Source organism: Macaca fascicularis, chromosome 5, assembly GCF_037993035.2.
Source record: "Macaca fascicularis isolate 582-1 chromosome 5, T2T-MFA8v1.1".
Taxonomy (NCBI): domain Eukaryota; kingdom Metazoa; phylum Chordata; class Mammalia; order Primates; family Cercopithecidae; genus Macaca; species Macaca fascicularis.
The window spans coordinates 14,634,795-14,659,441 of NC_088379.1; the positions used below are offsets into that span (position 1 = coordinate 14,634,795).

The 24,647-nt window shown below is 39.9% G+C and overlaps 1 protein-coding gene across 9 annotated transcripts in view; it reads left to right on the top strand.

Moving 5' to 3' along the window:
• The window catches only part of CC2D2A (coiled-coil and C2 domain containing 2A), a 134,101-nt gene that overhangs the window by 11,834 nt on the left and 97,620 nt on the right, over nt 1-24,647 (top strand). The gene's annotated exons all lie outside the window — the stretch shown is intronic.

Here is a 24,647-nt window from a genome sequence, read left to right on the forward strand (position 1 = left end):
GGCCTCACCAGAGGCAGATGCTGGCACCATGCTTATTGTACAGTCTGCAGAACAGTGAGCCAAAATAAACCTCTTTTCTTTATAAATTACCCAGTCTCAGATATTCCTTTATAGCAATGCAAAATGGACTAACAGTACATAAGTTTGGGAGTGTTAATTAGAATAGAAATTAAATATGCTGAAACTCAAAGGAAGATGAAATTGTTAGGGAAGACATATGCGTTAATGTAGTGAGGCTTGAATTAGATGTTTGGAAGAAATGAGGGAGGTTTCTGAGGCTGCTGGTGACCTTACCATTGAGAACACCTACGCTTCTCCCCCTACACATACGTGCCTTTTCTTCTTCCCCAGTACAATGAACATCATGAATTACCTGCTCATTGTAGGGAAAATGACCACCCTTCAGGCATTGCTTTTCATGAAAAGTGGATTAGACAAGAGGAAAAGTGGTTATACTTTTTAATTGTTACATAATTGTTAGGCTGTTTTCCCTATGGCAAAGTTGGGAAATAAGTAACTGTTGGAAACTAGAGGACCTTGGAAGCAAGTTGACTCTTAGATTGGAAAAATGTGGTTCTAATCTAAGAGCAGTGACACAATGAGAGCTGTTATGAATTAATAAAAACAGAACCAAAATTTATCTCAGATGGCTGTTTCTTTTTCTAAATGCTCAAAAACGTTTATTACCGAGGATTACAACTTGTCATTTCAGGCTGCCATAACAAAATACCATAGACTGGGGGGCTTAAACACCCAACATTTGTTTTCTCATGGTTCTGAAGGCTGGACATCTGAAATCAGGGTGCCAGTATGGCCGGTTTGCAGTGAGGCCCTTCCTTCCGGCTAGTTTGTGGCCACCATCTTCCTGTGTGCTCACATGACCTCTTCTGTGTGCCTGCATTGGGGGATGGGGAGGCTCTAGTGTCTCCTCTTATAAGGACACTAATCCTAATCCTATCAGGGCCCCTTCCTTATGATCTCATTCAACCTTAATTACCTCCTACAGGGTCTATCTCTAAATGCAGTCATACTGGGGGAGAAGGCTTCAACATACAAATTTTCAGAGGGGGAACACAATTCAGTCCTTAGCATAACTATTGGATATTTAATTATTTTAAAATCAAGGGAAAAACTGCCAGAAGAGGTGGCCACCAGTCAAGGCTCTGTGACATAAAAAGTGGATTATTTTCTAACCTCTAAAATGAAGGAGATACTGTCCACTATCACCATGGAGATGATCTATCCATTATTCCCTTCCCCCACAAAAGGCACTATTTCTGAATTGGGGAATGGAGAGGTATGGAATGGACAGAAGACTGAGACCTGCCTCCTGGAGCCACACCATGACCAGCCAGTGTCTGGGAAGCCCTGGGTGGAGCTGGAAGCTGCTGATGAATCGGCAGCACTGATGAACCAAGCCTAAGAGAAAACATCCCCAGCAGTGAGGGGTGGAGCACATGGTGGATAAGGAGCCTGTGGAGCCAGGCATCTGTCAGAAATGAGAAGTCAAAGCCAGCAGACAGAGTCAAGAGAGCAGAGGAAATATTATACCAGTGGCATTAGAGCAGGAGACAGACAAGTAAAAAGGAATGATGAGTGCTGGGAGAAACGGCAGAGCGCAGGACTGCCCTAGGCAGGCAAGGGTAGCAAGGGAGGTGACAGAAGAATGGAGCCTCCACATACGGAGGAGTCTGCATGGGGAATTGTAGGGTGAGGAGGATTCCAGATTCAGGGCTTGGAAACACACAGATGTATGTGCAGAAAACACAGAGAAGGTCGAGAGCAAGATAGAAGCTGCCATGTGCTTTATGACCCAGTCGTGAAAATCACCTATCAGTGCTTTCAACATACTTGTTAGAAGCATGTCCCTAAAGCCAGCCCACATTTAAGGGGAGGAAATCAAGCTCCTTCTTTTGAAAGAAAGAGTGTCAAAGAATGTATGGACATTTTTACTACCACATTAATTTTTCTTTAAAACTCTTCTTTATCTCACTTTTCTACTCAGAAATCTATTATATTACATTACATAAAATCCATACTCTCTTATTTATTCTGGGCACTAAGACCCTATGCAGTTGGGCCCCTTCCAGTTGTATTTTTCGGTCTTTTCCCGTGTGCTCCACTTTCATTGACTCCTTACTGGCCTCTGAATACCTCATGACCATCTGAGCATTCCTGGGCTTTGGTTCCCACTTAAAGAGAGTTCTCTACTTAAGCTTGTGATTGTAAAGGCAATTGAGCTGTCCAGTTAAGACCATGGGAGATGGCTTAGACAACTGTGGGTACCAGTCTCTACCTATCTTACTCCCTTGGGCAAGTTCTCCAACCTCCCTAAACTTTAGTTTCCTTATTTGTAAAACAGGGACAATAATAGATTGGGTGAACAGTGCCACAGAATTTATACTCCAGTTGTGGGAGGGATGAGAGGAAAAAAGAGAAAAACAAATGTAAACTAGATAAACATAGAGTACAGCAGGTATGAGAAGTGCCGAAGAGAAAGATAAACAGTAAGCTGGCAGGACTGCAGTGCGAGTGAGAGGATGAGGTGCATTTGTGAAAGGAAATGAGTGATCCCCAAGGAGAGAATGTTCCAGGCAGTGAGTGGTCTTAAGGCAGGAATGTGCTTGGAATGTTCAGCAACAGCCAGGGGGCAAGGGTGGTGGAGAGTGAACAACAAGGAAAAGGAAAAAAATAAAATCAGAAGGGAGGAAGGGAATTGTACCCAGCCTAGTGGGCCCTTAGACTTTTAATCCGAATTAGATGAGCGTCATTGAAGGGTTCAAGCCCAGGACTGATATAATCAGACTTAAGGCTGAAGGCTCCTGTGCTGAGAGTAGACTTTGGAAGGAGCAAGGGCAGAAGCACAGAGACCAGGTAGAGGCCAACAGCAAAAATCCAGGTGGGAGTTACTGCGGAATGGGACTGGTGGGCAGTGGAAGGGGACAAAAGAGTGTGGGAAATCTGGGTATTTAGAAGGTTAGAGACAAACAGTTATATTTCTTGATTGAACAAGAATTATGAAAGCAGGAAGGTTGTCTCCATGGTTTTTGACTTAAGCTATTGGGAAAATGGAGTTGCCATTTTCCCAATAGTTTCAGAGAAAGAAAAGATGGCAGAAAGGGCAGGTTTAAAGGTAGAAATTGAATAGACATGCAAAGTTGAGATGCCTGTTGAATATCCAAGTGGACATGAATGTATGGATATAGGGATCTGGTGGTTGGGGAGAGGTGGAGAGTGGAGAGGGATTCCCTGACCTTTTATCTAGAATGTCCCTTTCCGACCTCTGTCCTCTTTCCTCTCAGCTAGTTCTATTTTCTTTCAGAGCACTCATCACCTCCTGGCATTTTCCAATCAGCTGACTATCTTTTTTTTTTTTTTTTTTTTTTTGAGACGGAGTCTCCCTGTGTCGCCCAGGCTGGAGTGCAGTGGCGCGATCTCGGCTCACTGCAAGCTCCGCCTCCCGGGTTCACGCCATTCTCCTGCCTCAGCCTCCGAGTAGCTGGGACTACAGGCGCCCGCCACCACGCCCGGCTAGTTTTTTTTTGTATTTTTAGTAGATACGGGGTTTCACCACGCTAGCCACGATAGTCTCGATCTCCTAACCTCGTGATCCACCCGCCTTGGCCTCCCAACAGCTGACTATCTTGATCATTAGAAGGAAAGCTCCCTGAGAGCCAAACTTTGTCTACTGTATTCATTGCTTATTCCCCAGTGCAATATTTGGAGCTTGATAAACATGTTGAAAAACTGCCATGGGCATAAAAACAAATGCTCAAGACAGGGTCCTGCCTCTGGTAACCATCATTCTACTCACTATCTCTATCAGATCAATTGTTTTAGCTCCCACATATGAGTGAAAACATGTACTAGTTGTCTTTCTGTGCCTGGCTTTCTTCACTAACATAATGTCTTCCAGTTCCATCCATGTTGCTGCAAACTGCAAAATTTCATTCTTTTTTATGGCTGAATAATATTCCATTGTGTATATGTAGCATGTTTTCTTTATCCATTTATCCACTGATGGATACTTAGGTTGATTCCATATCTTAGCTGTTGTGAATAGTGCTGCAATAAAAACAGTTCAGATATCTCTTTGATATACTGATTTCCTTTCTTTTGGATATATACCCAGCAGTGGGATTTCTGGATCATAGGGTAGTTCTATTTTTAATTTTTTGAGAAACCTTCATATTGTTTTCCATAACAGCTGTACAAATTTACATTCTCACTAACAGTATACAAGCATTCCCCTTTCTCTGCATCCTTGCCACCATCTGTTATTTTTTGTCTTTTTGATGAAAGCTGTTTTAACTGGAGTAAGATATCTCATTGTGGTTTAATTTGCATATCCCTCATGATTAGTGAATTTGAGCATTTTTGCATATACCTGTTGGCCATTCATATGTCTTCTTTGGAGAAATGTCTATCAATGTTTTTTGCCTATTTTTAATGAGATTATTTATGTTTTATCTGTTGAGATATTTGAGGTCCTAGTATATTCTGGATATTAGTCCCCTTTCAGAGGAGTTATTTGCAAATTTTTTTCACATCTATTGAAATGATCCTGTCCTTTTTCCTTCATTCTGTTGGTATGATGTATTACTTTATTGATTTGCATATATTGAACTATCCTTGCATCCCTGAGATGAATCCTACTTGATCATGAAGAATGATGTTGTTAATGTATTGTTGAATACAGTTTGCTAGTATTTTGTTGATGATTTTTGCATCAGTGTGCATCAGAGATACTGGCTTGTAGGGTTTTTTTGGTGTTATGTCTTTGTCTGGTTTTGGTATCACCATAATACTGCCCTTGTATCATAAGTTTGGAAGTATTCCCTCCTCTGATTTTTGGAATAGTTTGAGTAGGATTAATAATAGTTCTTCTTTAAATATTTGGTTGAATTCAGCAGGGTAGCCGTCAGGTCCTGGGCTTTTCTTTGAAGATAAACACTTTTTATTACTGCTTCTATCTCATTACTTGCTTTTTGTCTATTCAGATTTTATATTTCTTCATGTTTCAATCTTGGTAAGTTGTATATATCTAGAAATGTATGCATTTCTTCTAGCTTTCTAGAAGAAATGTATTGGCATATAGTTGCTCATAATAGTTTCTAATGATCCTTTGAATTTCTGTGGTATCAGTTGTTATGTCTCCTTTTTTGTCTCTGATTTTATTTATGTGGGTCTTCTCTTTTTCTTAATCTGGCTAAAGTTTTGTCGATTTTGTGTATCTTTTCAAAAAACAACTTTTCATTTCATTGATCTTTTCTACTTTTTATTAAGTCTCACATTCATTTATTTCTGCTCTGATCTTTATTATTTTTCCTCTACTAATTTCAAGTTTTGATGTGCTCTTGATTTTCTGTTTCTTTAAGATGCATTGTGATGTTGTTTATTTAAAATCTTTCTATATTTTTGACGTAGGTATTTATTGCCATAAAATTCCCTTCTGGTAATGTTTCTGCTATACCCCATAGGTTTTGGTATGTTGTGTTTCCATTATCATTTGTTCCAGTCAATTTTTTATTTTTTTAATGTCATCATTGACCCAATTGCTGTTCTGGAGCATATTGTTTAATTTTTATGAATTTGTGTAGTTTGCAGAGTTTCTCTTGTTATTGATTTCTAGTTTTATTTTATTGTGGTTAGAGAAGATACCTGATATGATCTCAACTTTTTTGAATTTTTTGAGACTTGTTTCGTGGCCTGAGATATAGTCTCTCCTTGAGCGTGTTCCATGTGCTGAAGAGAAAAATGTGTGTTCTGCAGCTGTTGGATGAAATGTTCTTTAAATCTCTGTTAGTTTCATTTGTTTTATTTGCATATTAAGTCCAATATTAGTTTGTTGATTTTCTCTCTAAATGATCTATCCAATGCTGAAAGGGGGTGTTAAGATCCTCAACTATTATTAATGGGAGACTTTTGTATTGGGATTTAGCTCTAATAATATTTGCTTTATATATCTGGGTGTCCCAGTATTGGGTGCATATATATTTACAAGTATTATATCCTCTTGCTGAATTGACCCCTTTATCATTGTATAATGATCTTGTCTCTTTTTACAGTTTTTGTCTTGAAATCTATTTTATCTGATACACATACAGCTACTCCTGCTCTTTTTACATTTCCACTTTATAGAATAACTTTTTCCACCCCTTTATTTTCAGTCTATGTGCATCTTTACAGGTGAAGTGAATTTCTTATAGGTAGCATATAATTGGGTCTTGTTTTTGTTTTTGTTTTTTTTTAATCTTTTTAATCTGTTCAGTCAATCTAAGTCTTTTGATTGGAGAATTTAGTCCATTTATATTCAACGTCATTATTCATAGGGAGGGACTTACTAGTGCCATTTTCTTGTTTTCTGGTTGTTTTGTTAGTCCTCTGTTCCTTTCTCTCTTCTTCCTGTCTTTCTTAGTGTATAAGTGATTTTCTCTGGAATTATGTTAAAAATTTTTTGCTTTTTATTTTTCTTTGTACCTGTTATAGGTTTTTGCTCTGTGGTTACCATGAGGCTTGCAAATAACATCTTATAACCAGTTATATTAAGCCAATGACAACTTAACTCTGATCACAATGAAAATAAGAAGCAAAAACTGAAAAACTCTCTATTTTAACCCTGTCTCCCCTGCTGCTTTTTTATTTTTTGTTGTCTCTACTTATATCTTTTTGTACTGTCTGTCTCTTAACAAATTGTTGTAGTTATTTTTGATAGGTTTTCTTTTAGTCTTCAGGCTAAAGATATGAGTGATTTAAACACCACAATTACAGTGTTAGGGTATTCTGTATTTGTCTGTGGACTTATGTTTACTAGTGAGTTTTATACCTTCAGATTTCTTGTTGCTCATTAGCATTCTTCTCTTTTAGATTGAAGAACTCCCTTTAGCATTTCTTGTAAGATAGGTTTGGGGATGATGGAATCCCTTGGCTTTTGCTTGCCTGGAAAAGTCTTTATTTCTCCTTCATGTTTAAAGGATAACTTTGCTGGATATAATACTCTAAGTTGGAAGTTTTGTTTGTTTGTTTGTTTGTTTTCTTTAGCACTTGGAATATATCATCCCATTCCTTCATGACCTATAAGGTTTCCACTGAGAAGTCTGCTGCCAGATGTATCAGAGCTACTTTATATGTTACTTGTTTCTTTTCTCTTCTTGCTTTTAGGATCCTCTCTTTGTCCTTGATTTTTGAGAGTGTGATTTTTATAGACCTCGCAGTAGTCTTAGGGGAGTTGAATGTTTTGGTGTTCTTTGACATTCTCATACCTGGATGTTGATATCTTTCTCTAAGTTTGAAAACTTGTTATTATTTTTTGAATAAATGTATTACCCTGAGCTCTTTCTCTACATCGTCTTTATGGTCAATAACTCTTAGCTTTTGCCTTTGGGGCTAGTTTTTACATCTTGTAGGCATACCTCATTCTTTGTTATTTTCATTTTTCTTCTCTGACTGTGTATTTTCATATAGTCTGTCTTTGAGCTTACTAATTCCTTCTTCTACTTGATCAAGTTTGCTGTCAAAAGACTCATGCATTTTTCAGTTTGTCAGTTGAATTCTTCAGTTCTAGAATTTTTGCTTGATTTTTAAAAATTATTTCAATCTTTCTGTTAAATTTCTCCATGTTATCTTGAAGGTCCTTGAGCTTCTTAAAGACAACTATTCTGAATTCTTTATCTGAAAGGGCACATATCTCTATCACTCCAGGAATGGTCAGTGCCTTATTTAGTCTGTTTGGTGAGGTCATGTTTTCCTGGATGTTCTTAATGCTTGTTCATCGATGTCTGGGCATCAAAAAGTTAGGTATTTATTCCAATCTTCGTAGTCTGGGCTTGCTTGTACCCATCCTTTTTAAGAGGGCTTTCCAGAAACTCAAAGGGGGTTGAATGTAGTTATCTAAGCCTGAGGCCACTGCAGCTGTTTCAGCACTAGGGGAGCCCTAAGCCCAATAACACTGCAACTCTTGCACATTTCTGGAACACAGCTTTGATAAACTTAGGGAAGATAAGGGAGAATTCCCTTGGTTCCCAGGTGAGGTCTCTTGCTCTCTTCCCTCACTTTCCCCCAAGCAGGAATCTTTCTCTGCACTGGGCTACCTAAAGTTGGGGGAAGGTAATGTGGGCATTCTTGTGGCCACCACAGCTGGCACCTCGCTGATCATACTTGCTGGGTCACATCTGAATGCTACAGGCTCTCAGGCTAGCATGGAACTGGGCTTGCCCACAACCCACAGCCACTACTGGCTGGCTGCCATTGTTGTTTATTCAAGGCCCAAGACCACTTTAGTCAACAGGTAGTAGATCCTGCCAGGACTGGGATTCGCATCTGGCCCAAACTGGGTCTGGAAACACTGTTCAGGAGCAAAATCCTGGAATCGAGGACTTCGGGAATCTGCCTCATGCTTTATTTTACTGTGGCTGAGCTGGTACCCAAATTGCAAGACAAAGTCCTCTGTACTCTTCTCTCTCCTTCTTCCAAGTGGAAGGAGTCTCTCTCCACACTGCACTACCTGGATTTAGGAAGGAGTCACGAATCACTCCCACAGTTGTTGAAGCTGATGTTTCACTGGGTTGCATGCCAAACCCACTGCCTCTGAGATCAGCATGGCACCAGGGCTTACCCAAGGACTGCAGTCTTTGTAGCCTGACTGCCACTGCAATTTATTTAGAGAAGTAGATGATTTTAGTCAGCTGGTCATGAGGCTGGCCAGGACTCGAGTCTTTCCCACTGGGAAGAGGGGAGGATTCCCCTCTGGCCCAGGATTGATCTAAATGCTCCCTCCATGGGCACCAGCAGAATTCTGCTCAGTATTGTGTTCCACTGTGTCAGCACAGCACTGAGTTCCAATGCAAAGTCCCACACTCACTTCACTCTTCCTCTTCCAAGTACATAGATTCTTTCTCTGTGCTGTGCTGCTTGGGCTTGGGGGAAGGGTGGTGCAGGCAATGCAAGACTGCCCTTCCGACCCTCCTCAATGCATCTTTCCTTGTTATTATATTAATACTGGATACTGTGATCACTCACCTGATTTTTTGGTTCTTATAATGGTGTTTTCTTGCACAGATAATTGTTCAATTTGTTGTTCCTAAGGGAGGGATAATTGCACAGAAGTTTTTAAGTTTGGTATAGCCCCATTTGTTTATTTTTGCTTTCATTGCCTGTACTTCGGGTGTCACATCCAAGAAACTACTGCCAAATTCAATGTCATAAAAATTTCCTTTTTCTTCTAGAAGTTGTATAGTTTTGGGTATTATGTTCAGATCTCTGATTCATTTTGAGTTAATTTTTGTATATGATATAAGGTAAGGGACAAACTTCATTTTTTTTCCACGTGGATCTCCAGTTTTCCCAAGATCTTTTGTTGAAGACTGCTCTTTCCCCATTGAGTGGTCTTTACTGAAGATCATTTGACCACATACTCAAAGGTTTATTTTCAGGGTTTCAATTCTATTCCATTGGTCTATATGTCTGCCTTTTACTAGTACCAAACTGCTTTGATCACTGTAGCTTTGTAATATGTTCTGAAACCAGAAAATGTGAAACCTCCAATTTTGTTCTTCTTTTTCAAATTTGTTTTAGCTCTTTGGGGTCCTTTGATACTCCATAAGAATTTTAGAATGAATTTTTCTATTTCTGAAAAAAAAAAAAAGGCCATGGGGATTTTGATAGGGATTGCATTGAATCTGTAGATAATTTGGGGTAGTACTGACATTTTAAAAATATTAAGTCTTCCAATCTATGAACACAGAATGTCTTTATATTTATTTGTGTCTTTAATTTCTTTATTTTATTTTATTTTTTTGGAGATGGAGTCTCCCTCTGTCGCCCAGGCTGGAGTGCAGTGGCCGGATCTCAGCTCACTGAAAGCTCCGCCTCCCAGGTTTATGCCATTCTCCTGCCTCAGCCTCCCGAGTAGCTGGGACTACAGGCGCCCGCCACCTCGCCTGGCTAGTGTTTCTTTGTATTTTTTAGTAGAGACGGGGTTTCACCATGTTAGCCAGGATGGTCTCGATCTCCTGACCTCGTGATCCGCCCATCTCAGCCTCCCAAAGTGCTGGCTTGAGCCACTGGGCCCGGCCTCTTTAATTTCTTTTAGCAATTTTTTTATAGTTTTGAATGTACAAGTTCTTTGTCTCCTTGGTTAGATTTATTCCTAAGTATTTTATTCTTTTCTGTATTATTGTAAATGGAATTGTTTTCTTGATTTTGTTTTTGGATTGCTCATTTTTAATGTATACAAATGCAACTGGTTTTTCTGTGTTGATTTTATATCCTGTAGCTTTGCTGAATTATTAGTTCTAAATTCTTTATTAGTTCTAACAATGTTTTTGTGGAATCTTTGGGATTTCTATATACAAGATCATGTCACCATGAACAAAGATAATATTACTTCTTCCTTCTCAATTTGGATGGCTTTCATTTCCTTTTCTTGCCTAATTGCTCTCAGACTTTCAATACTCTGTTAAACAGAAGTAGTAAGAACAGGCATTCTTGCCTTGTTCCTGATCTTACAGAAAAAGCTTTCAGTTTTTCACCATTGAGAATTGTGTTAGTGATGGGCTTTTTGTATTGCCTTTATTCTGTTGAGGTAGTTTCCTTCTATTCCTAGTTTGTGGAGTGCTCTTATCATGAAAAGCCATTAAATTATAAAAAGCATTATCAAATGCCTTTTCTGCATCAGTTGGGAAGATCGTGCACTTTCTGTCCTTCATTCTGTTAATGCAGTGTATTACATTTACTGATTTTCAAATGTTGAGCCCATTCTTGCACTCCCCTCCCCTTTTTTTACATGTTAAGGGGAGAGTCGCATGTTTGGAAGCATGCTGCAGGTTAAGACTTGGTAACCTGAGCTAACATTAATACTCTATAAATGGATCATGAAGCTCTTCCTCATGACCAGCTTATAAACACTGCTTACCTTACGTGAGGTTTCCAAGGTGGAACCTCAGATTCAGTAGTCTCCCCAGCCACAACAAGAAAGTTTTTGCTCACAGATGGGTACTGAGAAAGCTATGGGACTTTTTAAGCTTGTATGGTTCAATTTTATTTTTCCTCTCTAAGCACTTACTCATTTACCTGAGGCGTTTACCCTCACAGAGTAGGGGACAGAAGCAGTGACAAACAGACAGACAGGCAAACAGATGATGAATCTGACATCTTGAACTCTGAGAACTTAAGACCGTGTTCTGAGTTAGGCAAAAAGCTTGCAGGCATCGTGCTAAGGTCTTTACATTCATTATGTTATTTAAATCTCAGAACAGTCCTACTATCAGGCATTGTTTCATTTATTAGGAGACTAAAGCTCAGAGGAAACCAACAGCCAGAAGTGGTGAGGCCAAAATTCAAACTCCAATATGTTAACATCCAAACCTATATTCCTAATTGCTGCACTCCAGCATCATTCCATAGCTTCAAACCGAACCCTCTTTGATCTTTGGAGCTGATGGTTTACAGTTACCCATGGAAGGTACAATGGCAATGCTATGTCCCAGCCAGCACTGTCAACAGTGAGTCCAGAAACCCACAGAGGAATCTTAACATGGTGCATGAAGCAAGTTTAGAGTGTTCACCAGATCGACAATCTGACTGTGCTTCATTTTTTAAAAAACAGAATGATACTCAGGTAGACCATCCACCTATCTCTCCCTTCCTAGAACAGCCTGTTTCCTGTTTGGGGTTTTCATTTATTTGTTTGTCTTATTCTAACTATTCATCTCTCAAAAATCAATATATACATGTCACCCCCTTTGGAAAACATCCCCTATTCCCCAGAGTAAGTGAGTAGGTATTTTCTTTGCTCCCATGGCCCTTGCGCCTGAGTGAGTATCCAGAGGCATCTTTTCATTGGTACGCCTCCTGCCCTCCTTCACCAAACTAGCAGTCCTTGAGGGCAGAGCCTGACTTTCAGCTCTGCTTAGCATAGTGCTGGCATGCAGATGGCACTCTGAGTGAACAGTATCTCCAAGTGGCCTCTCTGCTTTTCCCTCTAGGCATTGTTCTGCCTTAGGTGTGCTTACTTACCACCACGCCCATTGTGTCTTTTCAACCAAGTCTGCTCAAACATCTGGATCCACATGTTTGATTACTCCATTGACCTTTTACTTCCCAAACTTCTCATGAGTCTGGGCTGCCCCTCAGTGATACCAGCCCAGCCCCTCACCTTGAACCTGTGACCCTCTGTCCTACAAGGCTCCAAGTATTGTCAAGGTCAGGCTGCATTTAGAGACACAGAGACCAGCACCCCTAACCTATGGCCTCACACACTGCTTCGGGCACATGCCCGGAGGCGCCACCTCCCTAATGAACTGCACCACAAACCCATGCAGTGAAAGCTTGGCTTCTAATCTGCTCTTCAAACATATATATAGTCATGACATTCCAAATAAAGAAAGCATTTCACTGAATGTGGAATAGTTCCAAATAAAATAAACATCTAGTTTAAAAGTACACACATTCCCCCATGATTCCATCTTGCACCATCTCTTGAGGGAGTAACTATCACACATTAAGTAGTTTCTTAGGAACATAAATTTCTTCATTACTACCATCTGTTTTCCATTCATTCATGTTAGTTTCTCTGATTAAACCATCATTTCGGAGCCAATTTGTCAGTATTGGTGGAAAAGAAAGTTCAGAATCCAGTGAAATATGATGTAAATGAAAGGAAATAAAGTGTTTATTTTAGGTATACTTTTTAATAGTCATGAGGACTTGGAGAGACTGGCCTGGGGTCGGGGAGAATGTTATAAAGCAGAGCATAAGGCATAGAGGGAAGCTGCCTGAAGGAGCCGGGCCTTGGGAGTTACCTTAGTACCTACCAGCTGGAGAATGGGATGAACATTCTAGTCCAAGGATGCACACTGGAGAATGTAGGAAATGTCAAGACGTTCACCAACGCTGCCGTTCACTACCTCACACAGTACTGGGAAGACTAAATTAAAGTACTAATACGTATAAATAAATATTACCTATTGTTAGTTATGAGGAAAGCCAAGACCGCAATTACTCTGTACTCAGTCCCAATTCCCTACCCTCCTTTAAAGCGAACAAACAAAAAAACAAAACTTCTTTAGAGCAAAATTCTTTCAAACTCATTTTTTCTCATTTTTGTCTCCAGTCATCTCTTGAAATCACTCCAGTGTAACTCACACACCCACCCGTTTATTGAAAATGTCCTTGCCAAGGTGACCAATGACTCACACATTTGCTAAATTCAATAGTCAGTTCTTAATCTTTATCTTACTTGACTTTCACAGCATTTGATGGCGCTCACCATTCTCTCCTACTTTTGCACTTGGCTTCCAGGACTCCACTTGCCTGGTTTTCCTTCTGCCTCACTGGCTGTACCTCTTTCTCCTTTGCGTGTTCTTATTCACATCCTGACGACTCCATGTTGGAGCACCCTAGGCTCAGTGCTTGGCTTTCTTTTCTTTACCAATACTCGATTATTGTTGTCATCTCAAGACTTTAAATTCAATCTATATACTGACCAGTTCCAAATTTTTATCCCCAGCATGGACTTCTTCCAGACTAAATATGCAACGGCATACTCAACATCCACTTTTGCACATCTAATAAGACAACCCATATCTTTGGCTTATTGAAATATAACTTACATACCATAAAATTCACCCATTGTTAGTGTACAATTTAAGGAATTTTTGGTAGATATATAAACGTGCAATATCACACTACAATCCAGTTTTAGAATATTTCTATCACCCCAAAAAGTTCCTTTGTGCCTATTTGCCTCCACTCCTAGCCCTAGCTCTAGACAAACACTGATCTGGTTTTTATTCCTGGAAGTGTGTCTTTTCTGAACATTGCACGTAAATGGAATCATACGATATGTAGTGATTTGCACCTGACCTCTTTCACTTAGCATAATGATTTTTGAGATTCATAAATATTGTAGCATGTATCCACATTTCAATCTCATTTCTTTGGTTGCTGAATTATAATTCATCATATGGACACATGACATTTTGTTTATTCATTCACCTGTTGATGGATATGTGGATTATATTCAGTTTGGTGGTATTATCCACAGTGTTGCTGTGAACACTTGCAACATGTCTTTGTGGAAACTTATGTTTCCATTTCTTTTGGGAGGATTCCTAGTGGTAGAATCTCTGAGTCATATGATAAACTTATGTGTAGCTTTTTAAGAAACTGTCGATACACTTTTCAAAGTGGCTGCATCATTTTACTTTTCTGACAACAGTGTATGAAAGTTCCAGTTTCTCCACATCTTTTCCAACACTTGGTATTATCTGTCTTTAATTATACCCTTTACAGTAGACGTATAGTGGTGTCTTGTGCTTTTAACTTGCACTTCCCTCATGATTAATGATTTGAGTATTTTTTCATATTCTTATTAGCCATTTGTATATCTTCTTAGTAAAATGACTATTTAGTTTGAGACAAGAGTCTCACTCTGTCACCCAGGCTGGAGTGCAGTGGTACAATCTTGGCTAACTGCAACCTCCACCTCCTGGGCTCATGCGATTCACTTGCCTCAGCCTCCTAACTGGGATGACAGGTGCTCGCCACCACACCCAGCTAATTTTTGTATTTTTAGTAGAGACAGGGTTTCATCATGTCAGCCAGGCCGATCTTGAACTCCTGACCTCAAGTGACCCACCCACCTGGGTGGCGTGAGCCACCGCACCCAGCTATTTACGTTTTTTACTCATTTATTAATTGAGTTGTCTTACTATAGAGTTGTAAAAATTCTTTATGTGTTTTAGATACAAGTACTTTATCAGATAACATAATTTGAAAATATTTTCTCCAAGTCAATGGCTTGTCTTTCATTTTCTTAATGGTGTCTTTGAAGCACAAAAGTTTTAAATTTTGATAAACTCAAATTTATTATATTTTTATTACAGATTGTGCTTTTGGGGTTGTATCTAAAAATTATTTGCCCAACTCAAGATTATGAAAATTTTCTCCCATGTTTTCTTCCAGAAATTTTATAGTTTTAGCTCTTACATTTCTCTAGATCTATTATATATTTTGAGATAACTCAAATTTTACTTAACTGAAACTGACTTTCTGATCTGTTTCTATCAACCCAAACCTGTTTCTCCTAGAGTCATCCCACCTCATTAAATGGACTTTACGTTTTTTTTCTATTGCTCGGGTCAAAAACTTGGAGTCATCCTTAACCCCTGTCTTTCTGTCTGCCCACATCCTATTTACCATCAAATCCTGTCTGCTCTACCTTCAGAATAGATCTAATGATTACTTCTTACTCTCTCCACAGCTACCACCCTTATCTAAGCCACTTTCACCTCTCATCTAGAATACTGCAGTAGCCTCCTAACTGATCTTCTTGCTTCCATTCTCAACCTTCATTTTCAACCCAACAGCCAGAGTGGTCCTATGAAAATAAAGTCATGTCACTTCTCTGTTTAAACCTTCCAATGGCTCTCACTCAACTCAGAGTTAATGCCATTTTTTTTTTTTTTTTTTTGAGCACAGGGGACTTTATTGATGGTACACGACAAAGTGGGGCTCCCTAGGCTCCTCCCTCTTCAGGGGGTCTGCATGGAAATTGTGAGGAGGAGAGATTCTCGGTGAGGTGGGGGACTGAGGGTGGCAGGGACTCCTCAGCAACTGAGGGCCTCTGTCTTCCTTTCGTGCTCTCGCTGGGTCTGGTGGTCCAGGGATCTTACTCCTTGGAGGCCATGTGGGCCACTACTCTGTTGCTATAGCCAAATTCATTGTCATACCAGGAAATCAGCTTGACAAAGTGGTTGTTGAGGGCAATGCCAGCCCCAGCATCAAAGGTGGAAGAGTGGGTGTCACTGTTAAAGTCGGAGAAGACAGCCTGGGTGCTCAATGTAGCCTAGGATGCCCTTGAGGGGCCCTCTGATGCCTGCTTCACCACCTTCTTGATGTCATCATATTTGTTAATGCCTAATTATTTAGGATGACCTATGTGGTTGTGTTTCCCCTTACTTCTGTGACCTAGTATCTACTATTCCATTCCCTCAATTTTTGGGTTCCCCATTTCTGCTCTGGCCTCACATCAGGCTTAGTTCTATCTTAGAGTCTTTGCATCAGTTAGTACTACTTGTACCTGAAATTCTCATCCCCTAGGTGTCTACATGGTTTGATCCCCCTCTTTCTTCACCTGTTCTTATGTCACCTGGAGGCCCTTACCTGGCCACTTTATTTATTTATTGGGACAAGGTCTAGCTCTGTTGCTCAGGCTGGAGTGCAGTGGTGCAACCTTGGCTCACTGCAACTTCTGCCTCCTGGGCACAGCCATCCTCCCACCTCACCTAGCTAATTTTGAGACTACAGGTAGCTAGGACTACAGGTGTGCACCACCATACCTAGCTAATTTTTGTAGAGGCAGCATTTTACCACGTTGCCCAGGCTGGTCTCAAACTCCTGAGCTCAAGCAATCTGCCTGCTTCAGCCTCCCAAAGTGCTGGGATGACAGGCTTGAGTCACTGCGCCTGGCCTACTCTATTTAAAACTGCAATTCGCCCCTCCCTCCTGGCCCTCCTTATCCCCTGATCCTGTGTTATTTGTCTCTACACTTAATATCACCATCTGACATACTAACTACAGAACTTGTTTGTGGTCCATCTCCCCTACTGGCATACACTTTCTATGAGAGTGGAGGCATTCATTTGTTTTGTTCACTGCCCCATCCCTATACCTTGAACACATAACAGGTGCTCAAAGAATATTTGTTGGTTGAATGATTGAAGAGTCAAGACAAGATTCTATAATCCAGCATTTCCAAAACTGGAGTTTATAGAATACTAGTATCCTCTTAGAAATGAACTGCTCCAAAAAAGACTTCAACTTGAGAAACTTTTCATATCATTTCTACTCTTGGAAATTCATGAAGTTTGTTCTGAGACTACACACACTTAACCCAGCATTTCTCACACAGTTCTTGGCCCTCCTGAATACCTGTTAATATTTTTTTCCACTCTGTAGAAGACAATGTGGAAGACTGAATCCTAAGTAGAATCTCCATGTCAAAATATATCTGTGATATTCTTGACAACTCTGAGAGTCTCTGAAAGTCCTGTTTGGAGCCTCGTGCCCTGTGCACCAACACAACAGCATGAGAGCACCAAGTCTTGTCCAGGCTGATGGTCCCCAAGTCTGCACCATCTGCTGAAGCATGAAGAAGAGGAAGGGGCACCAGACAGGGCCAGGATCCCAAGACCCCACATGAGAAAGAGACGCATGTGCCAGAGCAAGGGTTCCTGAGTTTTCAGCTAACATAAAATGAAAATGCTGGTGGGACTCGGAAAGAGCGAGCCTGGGAGAACTAGCAAAAAAGACAGTGATCAGAGAAGTCCCTCTAGAACACCTCAGCAAATGTGAACTATCATCAGTGCTGGGGCTCATATAGGGACAGCCAATTTGTTCTCAGCCCATTTTGACTTTCTTTTTATGTAGTGACACTTTCACAAGTGATACTGGTCTATTTCATAAAAGTTAGAAAATCAAGAGAAGAAATCAATGACCTATTTTCTTAAACTCTAGTTACAGCCACCAATAGGTTTTTGGGCCCATTTCTTGCCCTGGGTAAAAACCTGCCTGACAGTAAAGTCGTGTCCTGTGTACCCAGAGCATTAATTGTGGCTTAAAGGCTATCCTAGGGTCTTGTATCAGTTTGTCCACTAATTACATTTTTTAACCCTCAAAATTTGAAAGTTTTTAATTAGTGTGATTCAACTACATGCTTTGATTGACAACATACAGTTACAATATGTAACAGGGTGAAGCATATATAAATTTAAAAACAAAGAATGGTGACTTCACAGATTATCTATTTTTTAATTTTCTTTCCAACTTTTATTTTAGGTTCAAGGGATACATGTCAGGTTTGTTACATAGGTAAACTGCATATTGCGGGGTTGGTATACAGATCATTTTGTCCCCCAGGTAATCAGCATAATATCCAATAGGTAGTTTTTCAACCCTCACCTGCCTCCCACCCTCCACCCTCAAATAGGCCCAATGTCTATTGTTTCTTTTTCTTTTTTTTGGAAGACAGAGTCTCGTTCTGTTGCCCAGGCTGGAGTGCAGTAGCATGATCTCAGTTCACTGCAGCCTCCGCCTCCTGGCTTCAAGTGATTCTCCTGCCTCAGCCCCCCATGTAGCTGGGATTACTGGCACATGCCACCACACTCAGCTAATTTTTGGTATTTTACTAGAGATGGAGTTTCACCATGTTGCCCAAGCTGGTCTTGAACTCCTGAGCTCAGACAATCCTCCTGCCTCAGCCTCTCAAAGTGCTAGGATTACAGGCATGAGCCACCACGCCCAGCCTCTATGTTCCCTTCTTTTTGTCCATATGTAGCTCAATATTTAGCTCCCACTTACAAGTGAGAACATGCGGTATTTGGTTTTCTGTTCCTTCATTAATTCGCTTATGATAATAGTCTCCAGCTCCATCCATGTTGCTGCAAAGGACATGAATTCATTCTTTTTTATGGCTCTGTAGTATTCATGATGTATATGTACTACATTTTCTTTATCCAGTACACCACTGATGGGCACCTAGGTTGATTCCATGTATTTACTATTGTGAATAGTGCTGTGATGAGCATGTGAATACATGTGTCTTTATGGTAGAATGATTTATATTCCTTTGTGTGTAATGGGATTACTGGGCCAAATGATAGTTCTATTTTAAGTTCTTTGGGAAATCGCCAGACTGCTTTCCACAGTGGCGGAACTAATTTACATTCCCACCCACAGTGTATAAAGGTTCCCTTTTATTCTCAACTTTGCCAGCATCGTTATTTTTTGACATTTTAATATAGTAATGGCCATTTTCACTGGTGTAAGATGGAATCTCATTGTGATTTTTATTTGGATTTCCCTAATGATTAGTGATATTGAGCATTTTTCAAATGTTTGTTGGCCACAAGTACATCTTCTTTTGAAAATTATCTGTTCACATTCTTTGCCCATTTTTCAATGGGGTTGTCTGTGTTTTGCTTATTGAATTGTTTAAGTTTCTTACAGGTTCTGAATATTAGACCTTTGTCAGCTGCATAGTTAGCAAATATTTTCTCCCATTCTGTAGGTTATCTGTTTGCTCTGTTGATAGTTTCTTTTGCTGTGCAGAAGCTCTCTAGTTTAATTAGGTCCCACTGGTCTATTTTTGTTTTTGGTGCAATTGCTTTCGGAGACTTCATCATGAAGTCTTTGCCAGGGCCAGTGTCCAGAATGATATTTCCTAGGTTTTCTTTTAGGGTTTCTAAAGTTTTAGGTTTTACATTTAAGTCTTTAATCCATCTTGAGTTGATTTTTGTATATGGTGAAAGGAAAGAGTCTTCTGCATATGGCTAGCCAGTTATCCCAGCACCTTTTATTGAATAGGGAGTCCTTTCCCCCATTGCTGTTATTGTAAGCTTTGTTAAAGATCAGATGGTTGCAGATGTGTGGCTTTATTTCTAGAAAGAGAGGAAGTCAAACTATCTCTATTCGCAAGCGACACTATTCTATACCTATATCTATTCTATATTCTAAACCCCATAGTCGGCTGGGTGTGGTGGCTCACACCTGTAATCCCAGCACTTTGGGAGGCCGAGGCGGGCAGATCACGAGGTCAGGAGATTGAGACCATCCTGGCTAACGCGGTGAAACCTCATCTCTACTAAAAATACAAAAACTTAGCTGGGCATGGTGGCGGGCACCTGTAGTCCCAGCTACTCGGGAGGTTGAGGCAGGAGAATGATGTGAACCCAGGAGGCAGAGCTTGCAGTGAGCTGAGATCACACCACTGTACTCCAGCCTGGGTAACGGATCGAGACTCCATCTCAAACAAAAAAAAAAAAAAGAAAAGAAAACCCCATAGTCTCTGCCCAAAGGCTCCTAGATCTGATAAACAACTTCAGCAAAGTTTCAGAATACAAAATCAATGTACAAAAATTAGTAGCATTTCTGTACACCAATAATGTCCAAGCTCAGAGCCAAATCAAGAATACAATTCCATTCACAATAGCCACACAAAGAATAAAGCGCCTAGAAATACAGCTAACCAGGAAGGTGAAAGATCTCTACTAGGAGAAATTACAAAGCACTGCTGAAAGAAATCAGAGATAACACAAACAAATGAAAAAACATCCCATTCTCATGGATAAGAAGAATCAATATTGTTAAACTGGACATACTGCTCAAAGCAATTTAACATTCAGTGCTATTCCTATCAAACTACTGATGATATTTTATACAGAATTAGAAAAAAAACTGTTATAAAATTCATTCGGAAGGAAAAGCGAGCCCAAATAGCCAATATGATCCTAAGCAAAACGAAGAAAACTGGAGGCATCAGACTGCCTGACTTCAAACTATACTGCAAGGATACAGTAACTAAAACAGCATGGTATAGGTACAAAAACAGGCATACAGACCAATGGAACAGGCTAGAGAGCCCAGAAATACATTTTTCCTCTCAGCCCTGTTATTCTCCCATTTTTGCTACTGAAGTCAAGCTGGCTTTTGCCCCATGCTCTTCCTACCCCCTTATCTCTATATTTTATAGTCTATCCTGGAATTTTGCATTAGGGAAAGATAATTTTGTGGTGAGGTTTGAGCATTTGGAATGGAGAAGCAGAAGTAAAAGGTAGTTTAGGCCTGTGTCCCTGTAACTCTTTTTTCCACTACCCCTGCAATAATTATGGAAATACTAGGTTTTCCTTGCATATTTTTAAGTTGACATAAATTTTTATCATACTTTTAAATATTTGCCAAAGATTTAGAGGAATTACCAAAATGTTTTCCAGAGTAGCTACAGCAATTTATATTCCTACCAGCACAGAAATTTTAATTTATCCACATCCTTGTCAACACTTGTTATTATCTCTCTTGTTTATTATACTCATCCTATAGGGGTGAAGTGGTACCTAATTGTGGTTTTGGTTTCCATTTTCCTAATGACTAATGATGTTAAAGATCTTTTCGTGTGCTTGTTAGCCAATTGTACGTCTTTCTCAGAGAATGCCTATTCATGTGCTCTGCACATTTTAAAAGCAGGATCTTTGTGGCATATGTCTTATATGTCAATAAAACTGCTTTTAAGGAAAAACGTAGGTGAGGCATCAGGATTCTGGATCACATCAATTTGTGGACATAACATGAGAGGAACAGAAAATTATCTAAAATGAAATGCCTGTTTGTTAGGAAAACATGGTTGTGTTTTCTGAGGGATCAGGTATAACCGAAGTGCTTAGGAGAAAAATGGAGAGTGTCCACTACTTTACTAAGCCTGAAAAGAGAAAGAACTGGGGAACAATGAGTATGAGTGATAGAAAAGAGGAGCGAGAGTGCAGAGAAGATCTGAAAGCCATTTCAAACATAAGGCTCACGTAGCCTTGGGATTAATGGGTTTGCTAGGCAGCAAGAGCAACATTGCTGAACATCTAGTCTCTTGCTGTGTCTGATGAAAAACATCACTTTGCCAAAGAAATCCACATTTCATACTACATTGACATTATATATATATTTTTAATGGAATGTCCTAAAATTCTGTCATTATCCATAAGTTCTTGTATGCCCTCAAATCACATCTTAATTAAAAAAAATATTTTCATCACACTTTGCATTTGATGCTACAGAAACTTTATTCATGTCAGGTTTTCCTAGCTGGGTCAAAGGGCCATTTTCTGAATATGCCTCTTTTTGTAAATGTGAAATCAAGGCCTTCCTCGAGCCTGGCAGATCAGTTCTCACCTGCAGGGCTTGAAAGGGAGATCCAGTTTGAGATCATGTAGCTGATTAGTAATGGAGTGGAGAAACTGACAATAAATTAGAAGAAAAATGTTTAATGAGGGTTGTCTTAGTATTTCCAGCTGTTTAAAGAAACCCTGTTTGCCATATTCTACCAAGACAAAAATGAAAGTACTTAACCCCATTAGCTATGATGTCAAAGGGAGTGAACTGGTACCTTTGGCTTCCGTGGATGTCATGTTAGTAATATTATCTTTTTAAAAAAGTCTTCATCATTACTGGTTTCAAACAAATGAAGATTACATTCATCTTGTTTGAAATACCTTTTTAAGTATAATATCCCTCACATCATCATGGTTCCTTCCTATGTTTTTCCTTCACTGATCTAATACTACAAAAACCGAGTTCAAAAGTCTCCCAATACGTTTCTTGCTCTCAGCTGGTCACAGTCTAGTTGGGGAGATGACATGCCATCAGCTAGTTGTACAGACCTGATTTGGAAATCTTTAAATCCTCTACATGTCTTTTACTAGCACAGACTTTAAAAACAAAATCAGTAAAAAGATCAGTGGTTGCCAGAAAGTAGAGGGGAGGGAGGGCCGAACGGGTGGAGCACAGAAGATTTGAAGGGCAGTGAGACTACTCCGTATCATTTGATCATGCTGGATATGTATCATTATAGCTTTATCCAAATCTATAGAATATACAGCACCAGAACTAAATCCCCAGGCAAACTATGGATTTTCGGTGATTGATGAGTCACTGCAGGTTCATCAATTGTAATGAATGTGCCACTCTGGTGGGGGGGTACGAACATCAGGGAAACTAAGCATGTTGGGGCTGGGATATATGGGAAGTCTCTGCAACTTCCCCTCAACTTTTTTGAGGACCTAAACTGCTCTAAAAAATAACGTCTATTAAAAGTGATAAATTTCATAATTTCAAAAAGGAATCAGGCAAGAGCTACTTTTTATGGTTTCAAAAATTGTCAATGTTTTTTAAACTAATAATAAGACTACTTCAGTTTCTTTATTCAGAAGAGATAGTGTTTAATAAAATATGTTGTCTCTCTTTTAAAGAATAATTCATAAAATTATTCTAGTAAACCATGTACAAGTAATAACTGTTTTATGTAAACTAAAAAAAAACCTGAATTTTTTAAGGGGGTGTAAACAAGATTATTTTTCATGTTCATAAAAACTTATTAGTTTTGAAAAAGGCTTCTCACGGGTGATGGAGGGGGTTGGTGACAGGGACAGTGGCACAGTAAATGGTCAGCCAGAGGAAAGCATTGGCAAGAAGCAGGGTTTCAGTCTAGAAGCCCCCGTTTACCCACCCAGGCATCCCACACACGCTTACTGATACTTACAGTGTGCCCTCCCTGCGTGGCTGGGGACATTAGAACCTGGAGAGGAAATGGGTACTAATCAAATAGCCTAACAAATGCAATCATGTGTCATTTAATGACAGGGATACATTCTGAGAAATGCATAGCTGAGTGATTGTATCATTATGGGACTATGATAAAGCATACTTACACAAACCTAGATGGTGTGTGTGTGTATATATATATATATCTGTATTTTTTCAATATGGAAAACCAAATGTCCCAGCATCATTACTGAATATCAATTATTCCTCCTACTTGATCTGCAAAGCCAATATCAGGTGCCATAGATCAGATCTCTACATATGCTCCATTATAATCCTATGGGACCACCGTTGTATATGGGGTCTGCCATTGACCAAAACTTCTTTGTGCAGTACAAAACCATATATAAATTCAAACTATGACAGATGAAGGAAGTCTCATGACTCTGTGCATATGTCACAGGAACATAATCACATAATCTACCATAGTTATATTATCTTTAAAATGAAAAATGACTTGATTTTAAGTGAGTTTTAAAAGAATGCCAAAAAATTTTATTAAGCTAATGGAGATTCTCTTAAAGAACTTTGAACCTCAACACATGCATGCCAGACTCTAATCATTACCCTAAATATTTCATGCCTCCATACAGGCATTAAGTGATAGTTGGGGGCATGATATAAGTAGTATTTTATAGCTTTCTATCACACGTATGGAAGAAGGCACAACCCAAGAAACAGAGTGGCTGTGCTGCAGAAATGGGCGTTGAGGCCGGTGATTATTGTCTTTTCTTGCATAAAGCAGGCTCAGGAGGAAGCTGCAGACCTGTTATCTTTGCCTTCTCTCTGCCACTTTTCCTCCTAGCTCTCTTACTTTCATCTGCTTCCTTCCTCCCAAGATAGTGTCATTGTCTACAAGTGTGAGGATCCTTCTCTCCTCAGGAAACCCCTTTCTTAAAGCTTCAGCACTCACCATGGTTGAAAGCCTTCCCAAGCCTTTACTGTTCAGTCTGGCCCCTGTCCCAGAGCTTGGTGTCCTGGACAAGCACCGCAGACTCATCTGGCCCCAGACAAATTCACTCCGACACCTCCCAGTCTGACTTCCCCCTCTCATTTTTCTTTCTCAGCAGCATCAAACTCCTTGTGTTGAAACCTCAGATTCCCTCACTCTTTCCTTATTTCTCTATACTGGGGTCCTCCAGGTTGAGTGTGTGTTTAAACTCCCTGGTTGTCTGGGCTGTACCTCCAGGTTTTGGAGTATGCCTGAAAATCTGTGTATCTAAAAAGTTCCCAGAAGATACTACTGCTGCCGCTGCTACTGGTCATTTTTCCATACCTACCAGTCGCCACTAGGCCCTATTGTATGTGGCCTGTCTTACTGACTCACATTGACCCCCTTTCCTTCCTATCTCATACCAGGGCATCCTGGCTGGGGTCCCTGGCACCTCACCCACTCCACCCCAACCATCCTGTGGTGCAGCTTCTGAACAGGCTGCTTGCATTCATGTCCTCCTCCCTGCACATTCTTCACGACATCCACACTGCTTGGGGAATATACCCGA